Here is a 10,363-nt window from a genome sequence, read left to right as displayed (position 1 = left end):
TAAAAGTTGTAATTAAGGTGTACGAGGTTGATTTATATATACTTCAGCTTGTTTTGAGATTGTTTAAAATTCACTTCAAATCAACCAGACTGATAAGGAGATTTTTAAGGTATACCAGGTTTATTTTTTTACACTTATAACAAAGGAGGTATTTTTGAGGTATAAAAATTTTTACCTTATTTCAACTAACGATAAAAAGGTATTTATTGAGGTATATGAAGTTATTTTATTTATACCTAAGCTTATTTTGAGGTTGTTTTAAATTCACTTCAAATCATCCAGACTGATAAGATGATTTTTAAGGTATACGAGGTTGTTTCTCTTACACTTGTAACAAAAGAGGTATTTATGAGGTATAAAAAAAATCAACCTTATTTCAACTAACGAGAGTGAGGTAATTACGAGGTATAAAAAATATACCTTTTTTCTACTAACGATATTGAGGTATTTATGAGGTATAAAAAAAATGCCTTATTTCAACTAAAGAGAGTGAGGTATTTATTGAGGTGTTGAAGTCATTTTATTTATACCTAAGCTTGTTTTAAGGTTGCTTAAAGTACACTTCATATTAACTAACTCACTTCCCAGAGTTCCATGCGAGCCGGCAAATGGCGTGTGTGTTGACAATCGAAAGTCTATTCGAAATTCGGTAAGTGTGCTTGACATATATTAATTTAGTTTTATCACTTTTAATCAAATATGCTTAAATTTTGAAACTTAAATTTTATTATTTTTGTTTTAACGACGCGTCCTGATCTTAAATAATTTAAGTTGGAAGATATTCTTAGAGGCTATCGTTGTAGGCTTAGCAGTAAGAGAGAATAACCGAAATATTTCTCGTCACTGTTTTGGGTAACATTACTGGTGAATCGTTACAGCAGGTTATGCACAGTATATTTTATTGTTTGTAGTTCAGTCAAATAGAACTATTATTTTTATTTTGCTTAAATGTATATGTTTTAACTTAGCAGTACGCACGCTGATTAATTGAGAAAAATGTTCACAATTTCTCTTATAAATAAATCATTGAAAATTGAAAGATTTTTAAAATAGCAATTTTGCTTTGAAATTCTACTATAGCTGTATGCTTATCGTTTGGATATTTGTTGCAAAGTTTATATTATTGTTTATATATATACACAAAGTTTATATATATATATATATATATATTTACAGAGCTTATCCACAGTTCCCTGATATTACTGAGATGGCCTAGGCTGTAAATAGCACATGCGCGGCGGCGCAGAAGAAGAGACAAGCAAGCTACTGCTCAGCGTTCCCCTAGGATATAGTTCTGAATTTATGCCTAAAAGAAAAAGTAACCTCTCCTAATAAACTACAGAATTTATGTAATTGTTGATAACAATAGTTTGCTAGATATTTGATAATTGAAAACTAGTAACTGTACTAGCTCACTTCTTCCTGTTTGATCACAAAACTGCTATTTTCACTACATGTTATTTTCTCGCATTTTACCCACGTTAATTATTTACTAAGCAGATTGTTATTACTTATTAGAATATTGGGCAGAATGAAATTAAATCCGATTTCAAGTTTATATGACAATTTGTTTCAAGGTTATGAGCTTTTTCATGCAGCTGTTTATGGTTCACTACTTCAAAAATGTGCGAATTTCGGAAATCTTAAATATTTTAGAAATAAGTCAGTATAGTATGCAATTTTAATCCTGAATTGAATAAAATCAATTGCAAATAAAAACATTTATTGTTGAAAGTAATATGTATTATATTGAGTTTTATCCTATGGGATGTGTATTTATATTTAAACAAGTGTTTGTAACAACTAACTATTAGTTTTATTCTTCTCGGTATTATAAGTTATATAGGAGATATTATACTAAACTTATTTTAAAAGTATTATTTCAAATCATTCTCTCTTAGACATTTTCCTCACATAAAATTACTCACAACTTTAAAATAAATGCTCCTTATCAGCTTGTAATTTGTTCTATTCGATTGAGTGCAAAAAAAGAATAAAAATTGGTACATAACTTTAAAATTTTAATTTATTAAACGATTGTAGATTCTAGATTACATCGATTAAAAATTATTAAAATAACTATTTTTTAAGAAACTCTGATGTGATTGACAATAACATAAGTCCTTTTCAGAATCAGCGTCAAAAATTTAAAAAAAAGCTGCTAGTTTCATGAAGTCTGACAAAAAGTTGAAAAATATAGACTAGGTTTGTTGAGTTTAAAGATTCTTAAAAAAGAAAGGGAAGGAAATCTAATTATTAAACTTACAAGTACCATAATGTTACAGATGTATAGAAAAATAAAAAGTGTTAAAATTGCATAGTAAGATTGGAATTATACAGGGTGTTTATAAAGTCCCGGACCCATTTTGATGTTTAATAACTCATAAAATAATAAAGATAGATTAAAATTAATAACATTAATGGTTAGATAGACTCAAAAAGTTTCATGACCCTTGTCAATGAACTTCCACGTGTGCCCCCTTCGTCGCACGGAGAATATCAAGTCGATAGTCAATTTCACGAGAGGTAGCTTTCTTTTTTACAGAAGACAATCTCATCAGTCGTATACTTAGACATGCTGGAAAATTTCGTATTTCCACAACTAGAAGAGCTTCAGCCGCATGTCTTTTTGCAACAAGATGGTGCACCACCTCATTGGGGTAACATCGTTCGTAGTTCTTTGAATGACCATTTTACAGGAAGATGGATTGGGCGAGGAGGTCCAATCCCTAGGCCACCCAGATCACCTGATATAACGCCACTGGACTTTTTTCTTTGGGGATTTATAAAGGACAATGTTTACAGGAGGATCGTGTCGAACATTGATGACCTAAAAGCCAGAATTACAACAGTTATACCCTCTGTGGATGCCGACATGCTTGCCGCTACCTGGCGTGAAATTGACTATCGACTTGATATTCTCCGTGCGACGAAGGGGGCACACGTGGAAGTTCATTGACAAGGGTCATGAAACTTTTTGAGTCTATCTAACCATTTATGTTATTAATTTTAATCTATCTTTATTATTTTATGAGTTATTAAACATCAAAATGGGTCCGGGACTTTATAAACACCCTGTATATTTGAATTTCTGTAAATGTTGTTAATGGTAATACTGTCTTCAGTGTATTTTATTTTGTGGCTGTGATACATGCCATGCTTTTTAGCTACGAGGATTGAATATAAATGGCAGAAGAGTAATACTGTTTATCTGAAAAAGAAAATTAATTTCATCCAGTTAATTTAAATCATAAAAAAAAACAATTTCTAATATTTTAAAACCTGCCACTATTATTGTAAATATGAATTTCTTACTAATTCATTTTTTTTTTTTTTTTTTTTTTTTAGGTTCCAATAATTACAAGTTTCAACATGCAGACGGAAACAGTATTTAAAATAATTTTGTTGGTTTGTAAAAAAAATGAAATTTTAGTTTCAAATAAAAGTAATTTGAATTTCAGCTGACTAACTATTTAAATTTGTAGTTTTATAGCTTTAAAAATTCAAACACTTTAAACAACTATCTTCTAAAAATACGAGTATGAGTTCCCATAAATAATTTTTACTAACTGTAGAATTTGGATAAGTGTTATTTTAAGATGATTTAATTCAATCTATTAAAATTATAGAAGAATAATGCATTTGAAACTTTCTTTTATAGCTTAACAAAAGAAGCAGTTACTGCCGAAGGTTTAATATTAAAAACTTCAGGTTGATAAATGATCTCGACTAGTGAAAAAAATGTAATGATATAAATTATTCTTCATATAATATATATAATATCTTTATATACACTGGTTATCATAAATTAAGGAAAAATCACAAAAATAGCGATAACTCTTTCAAAAGTAAGCCAAACCGTGCAAAATTTGCATATGTTGTCCACTAAGAGTAGCTGAGTAAAATTGCAATATGCAAATTAGTGGCGCTGCACTCGGCTTACGTCATCTGCCTGGAGCATAAAAGTCCAAGTTTGAGAGAAAGCACACAAATTTTACTGTGATTGCGACATTGAAAATCTGAGATAGCCAATTCGTAATAATGACCTCTAGGCATCATTTGCCTGAAGAACTACGATGGAGAGCCATCGGGAGACTAGAGGCAGGGCAGAGTCAATCAGAAGTGGCCAGATGGCTAAATGTGAGTCCATCTGTGGTTCATAGACTTTGGAGGCAATTTCAAACCACAGATTCGGCATCTAGGAGGTTCAGTCAAGGACGGCCAACTGTTACGACCAGTGCCGATGACCGATATTTGACATTAAGTGCACGCAGGAATAGAACCGCTACTCCGACACATCTTAGATCCTCTCTTGCTGCAGCCACCGGAAGGTTGGTGTCAACGTCAACTGTGCGCAGAAGGCTCCACGAAGGTGGTCTGTATGCGAGACGACCAGCCATTTGCGTGCCGCTCACATCACGCCATAGGAGAGACCGTTTGCAGTGGGCCCGACAACATGTCCACTGGACGTCAGATCAATGGAGGCCTGTTCTCTTTACGGATGAGTCCAGGTTTAGTCTAGAAAGTGACAGTAGACGTTATTTGATATGGAGAGAACCTGGGACCCGTTATCATCCATCAAACATCCGTGAAAGAGATGCATACGGAAGAGGCAGTGTCTGTGTTTGGGGAGGCATATCCTTAGGAGGGCGCACATACCTCCATGTCTTTCCAAGGGGAACCGTGAATGCTCAGGTTTATCGAGACAACATCCTTGATGCTTATGTGCGCCCATATGCCGGGGCAATTGGTGATTGCTTCCTGTTACAGGACGATAATGCAAGACCACACAGAGCTCGCATTGTTGATGATTATCTTCAACAGGAAACAATTACTCGCATGGAGTGGCCAGCTCGATCCCCGGACTTGAATCCTATCGAGCACGTTTGGGATGCTCTAGGGAGGCGTGTATCTGCCATCAATCCGCCCCCTCAGACCCTTGCCACGCTTGCAACTGCTTTACAAGAGCAATGGCTCTCACTTCCTATTGAACTGATAGACCGCATAATTGAAAGCATCACACATCGCTGTTTGTGCTGTATTGCTTCTAGAGGCAATCATATTCCATATTAAAGGTACTTTTTCTATTGCAAACCGATACTTCCAATTTGTTTATTTTATACATGTGCTAATTTCTATACTACTATTAATGTCTGATAATTTCTTTTTATGTTGTTTAATACCTTACTATGTGTTGTATATTGTGGGTAAGTTTCATAAAATTCCATGTGTAATTTCTTGAGTTATCGCGATTTTTGTGAATTTTCCTTAATTTATGATAACCAGTGTATATTATATTTTTTATATATTATATTTTTTATATAGTGAGTCTAAAAATTAATAAACTAGGTGGTCCGTATAACACCTCACCTTCGTAAGTGCTAAAAAAAATTTAGGTTGAGCTACATAAGCCGGAAGCGCAAAATGTCGAATCTTTGGTTGATATATTAATGCTTCTAAAAATACAAAAATATAAACTTGAGGTTACGAAATAATAACTTAAGGTAGAACATAGAACACATGGCGTTAATATAAAATAACCTTTCCAAGTGTTGAAAATACACTTCAGGTTGATTTATAACAACCAGAAGTGTAAAATGGCATACCTTAGGTTGAAAAATATATACCTCTACAAGCATAAAGTTATATACCTGAGGTTGAAAAATAATTACCTGAGGTAGAACAAAATACACCTGAAGTTGATTTATAATAATCTTAAGTGTAAAATGACACACCATAAGATGAAAAATATATACCTCTACACGCATAAAATTAGATACCTGAGGTTGAAAAATAATTACCTGAAGTCGAACAAAATACTCCTGAGGTTGATTTATAATAACCTGAAGTGTAAAATGACGCACCTTAGGTTGTTGAATAAGTACTTCCACAACTGTAAAAAAATATACTTGAGGCTGATAAGTAATAGCCTAAGGTTGAAAATGAAACACTTTAAAGTAGTAAATATCTTTGCTTTAAAATTCTACTATAGCTGCATGCTTATCGTTTGCTTGGATATCTGTTGCAAAGTTTATATTGTTGTTTATGAGTGAATATATGCATAATAGCACTGCATTTTAAATCAGATTAACATGCTATTTCTTTTTCTTATATATATATATATATATATATATATATATATATATATATATATTTACATAGCTTATATCCACAGTTCCCTGATATTGCTGAGATGACCTAGGCTATATATAGCACATGAGCAGCACAGCGAAGAAGAAGTGACTAGCAAGTTACTGCTCAGCCTTCCCATAGGAAAAAGTTCTGAATTTATACCAAAAAGAAGAAGTAATCTCTCCTAATAAAATACAGAATTCATGTAATTGTTGATAACAATAGTTTGCTAGATATTTGATAATTATGTATTTTAATTATATATTTTATATTTAAACAAATGTTTGTAACAACTAACTATTAGGTTTATTCTGCTCGGTATTATAAGTCATATAGGAGATATTGTACTCAACTTATTTTAAAAGTATTATTTCAAATCATTCTCTCTTAGACATTTTCTTCACATACAAATTACTCGCAATTTTAAAATAAATGCTCCTTATCAGCTTGTAATTTGTTCTATTCGATTGAGTGTAAAAAAAGAATAAAAATAGGTAGATAACTTTAAAATTTTAATTTATTAAACGATTCTTGATTACATTTATTAAAAAATATTAAAATAACTACTTTTTAAGAAATTCTGATGTGATTGACAATAACGGAAATCCTCTTCAGAATCATTTTTGACGCTGCAGCGTCGAAAACTTATAAAAAAGCTATTTGTTTCATAAAGTCTGACAAAAAGTTTTAAAATATAGACTAGGTTCATTGAGTTTAAAGATTTGTAAGAAAAAAAAGAAAAAGTATATAATTATCAAACTTACAAGTATCGTAATGATACCAGATGTACAGAAAAATAAAAAGTGTTACAATTGCATAAAAAGATTGGAATTATATATTTGAATTTCTGTAAGTGTTGCTAATGGTAGTACTGTCCTCAGTGTACTTTATTTTGTGGCTGTGGAACCTGTTATGCTTTTTAGCTGCGAGGATTGAATAGAAATGGCAGAAGAGTAATACCATTTATCTGAAAAGGAAAATTAATTTCATACAGTTAATTTAAATCATAAATAAAACAAATTCTTATATTTTAATAGTTTAAAACCTGCCACTATTATTGTAAATATGACTTTCTTACTAATAATTTTTTTTTTCTTTTAGGTTCCAATAATTATAAGTTTCAACAGGTAGCCGGAAACAGTATTTAAAATAATTTCGTTGGTTTGTAAAAAAAATGAAATTTTAGTTTTAAATAAAAGTAATTCGAATTTCAGCTGACTAATTATTTAAATTTGTAGTTTTATAGCTTTAAAAATTGAAGCACCTTAGACAACTATCTTCTAAAAGTACGAGTATGAGTTCCCATAAATAATTTTTACTAACTGTAGAATTTGGATAAGTGTTATTTTAAGATGATTTAGTTCGATCTATTAAAATTATAGAAGAATTATGCATTTGAAACTTTCTTTTATAGCTTAACAAAAGAAGCAATTACTGCCGAAGGTTTAATATTAAGAACTTCAGGTTGATAAAGGATCTCTACTAGTGAAAAAAATGCAATGATATACTTTATTCTTCATATAATATATATAATATCTTTATACATTATATTTTTTTATATAGTGATTCTAAAAATTAATAAACTAGGTGGTCCGTATAACACCTCACCTTCGTAAATACTTGAAAAACAGCTTTAGGTTGAGCTGCATAAGCCTGAAGTGTAAAATGTCACATCTTTGGTTGATAAATTAATTGTTCTAAAAATATAAAAATATATACTATAAGTTACGAAATATTAACTTAAGGTAGAACATGGAACGAGTGACGTTAATAAAAAAATAACCTTTCCAAGTGTTGCAAATACACTTCAGGTTGATTTATAACAACCAAAAGTGCAAAATAGCACACCTTAGGTTAAAAAATATATACCTCTACAAGCATAAAATTAGATAACTGAGGTTGAAAATAATTACCTGAAGTAGAACAAAATACACCTGAGGTTGATTTATAACAACCAGAAGTGTAAAACAACACACCACAGGTTGATAAATATGTACCTCTACAAGCATAAAATTATATACCTGAGGTTGAAAAATAATTACCTGAGGCAGAACAAAATACACCTGAAGTTGATTTATAATAACCTTAAGTGTAAAATGACACACCATAGGATGAAAAATATATACCTCTACATGCATAAAATTAGATACCTGAGGTTGAAAAATAATTACCTGAAGTCGAACAAAATACACCTGAGGTTGATTTATAATAACCTGAAGTGTAAAATGACCCACCTTAGGTTGTTGAATAAATACTTCCACAAGAGTAAAAAAATATACTTCAGGCTGATAAGTAATAACCTAAGGTTGAAAATGAAACTTTTTAAAGTAGTAAATATCTACCTCCCCACAGATGTAAAATTAAGCATCTCAGGTTGAAACATATATACCTCTGGAGGTATATTTAAGGTATATTTGAGGTATTCATTTGCACCCTTTTCTACCTTAACGACGTATTTAAATATCAACCTCCTTTATACCTTTAAAATATACCTCGTTTATACCTCATTTATACTTCGATTTTTTCATAAGGGATTATATAAATTTAACGCTCGATTTGATTTGGACCATTCAGCCAGAATTTTAAATATTTATTCACATTGCATTAGATATTGTCTTACAAATTAACATGGAAGGATTAATTCGAAGTTTACAGAAATATTTTATAATATTTCCATATATTGTTTACAGATATATAATTTTTGATTCATAGGTTTCAATGAACAAATAATGCTTTCTCAACAAGAAAGCTTTTTAAAAAATTGTATTTAAAAGAAATAAATCGCAATATGTCACAAGACTTAGTTTATTACAAAATTGACGCTCTGAAAGATTGTTAATTAATACATAATATGCAATGTAATTAAATAACTATATTATGTAATCAAATATATTATTTAATTCTATTGGTACAATTCTTCATATAGATTTAAAATATTAGACAGATATTTTGTAATCATTATTAAAGTTGCATGTGTATACTGAATGCAACTTTATATGCAATTTACTTTTTAAAGGAGAAAAACAGAAGGTAAACAAAATTGTTAGAAAAGAAAGTAATCTAATTTACGATTTAATAAATGTGAAACTATGATTAAATATCTTTATCTTAAAATGCTGTAATAAGTTATTATTATATGATTATTTCTTAATATAATGAACGAAAAATTCATTTTGAAGTGGATAATTATCTAAATAAATTGATTTAATATAATTGATTATCTGCAAGTGGGATCAATTTCTTTTCATTATAAATAATGTACGCAGCCGAAATTCAAAAAAAGATAGGAAGTTAGAATGAAACGGAACTAAAAAGTCATCCATCAGACCCCCCCCCCAAAAAGGGAAAAAGATAGAGAATGGAATAAATAAATCTATTTTCAACCCCAATCGTAAACCCAAGGCATTTTAACCCCAAAGCTTTTCAAATAAAGCAAAGAGGTCCTCACCTATCCCTATCCCCTAAAAGAACTCCTTAGTTTGAATTTGCACTTCTATTGGTAGAAGGTGTGGAGCTCTTTTTCAAACATTTTTTTCATTTTTCTTTTTTATTAACACATTTGAAATGTATAGATTTCGTTCATGAACTCAAAAATAAGGATTTTCTGAATGAATTTGGATGAAAAACGGATTTCTAAAAGATGACTCGATTTCTGAAATTTCACCTCCATTAATAAATTAAAATTTATAGTAAAAAAAAATTCATTCACAGAAAGTAAACTATGAAGTTTCAAATGCTGAAAGTATCTTTTCAAAATATCAAAGTGCAAACAAGTTATTAAAAGAAAACGCTGTCATAGAAAAAGCATTGGTATGGAGAGGGAAAGCATAGCACACAGCATGCGACTCGCATTTGCGATTATGCGTCAATTTGTTTCATGCATGTGCAAGCAGTTTGTCTTACATGTATTTTCTAAAAATTTGTGATCGCATCCGCGTCTGGAAAGCTCCTTAAAGGGCCTTTCACACTTCATGCAAAAAATTTGTGTGTGCGAATTATGCGTCAATACGAGTGAGAACTTGACTCACGAATTTTCTGCTGGAAAATATATTTTGCTATTAAGGTTCCTGCTCGCTCTTCCGAATTCGCATTTAATTGTCAACAATATTTTCTAAAATTTCTGCTGCGCTCTCTTTAAGAACTATATTTAATGCAGTTTTGAGTTCCATATAGTTTTCTGTGTAAACATTTTTTAACTTATTTGCAAATCAAGATAGAAACTAGCATAGTT

The 10,363-nt window shown here is 30.7% G+C and overlaps 1 long non-coding RNA gene across 1 annotated transcript; it reads left to right on the top strand.

Annotated features, from left to right (window-relative positions):
- The first annotated feature begins 567 nt into the window (after positions 1-567).
- On the top strand, positions 568-3,545 carry LOC147801247 (uncharacterized). The gene is made up of 3 exons (XR_015430440.1): positions 568-649; positions 1,177-1,318; positions 3,349-3,545. It is a non-coding gene; the product is annotated as an uncharacterized LOC147801247 (long non-coding RNA).
- Positions 3,546-10,363: the final 6,818 nt, after the last annotated feature.

Source organism: Parasteatoda tepidariorum, chromosome 11 (genome assembly GCF_982258835.1).
Source record: "Parasteatoda tepidariorum strain Cologne lab strain chromosome 11, Ptep-v5.0, whole genome shotgun sequence".
In the NCBI taxonomy this organism is placed as follows: Eukaryota; Metazoa; Arthropoda; class Arachnida; order Araneae; family Theridiidae; genus Parasteatoda; species Parasteatoda tepidariorum.
Note: the sequence above shows the minus strand (reverse complement) of the source record. Positions and strands in the feature narration are given on the sequence as shown.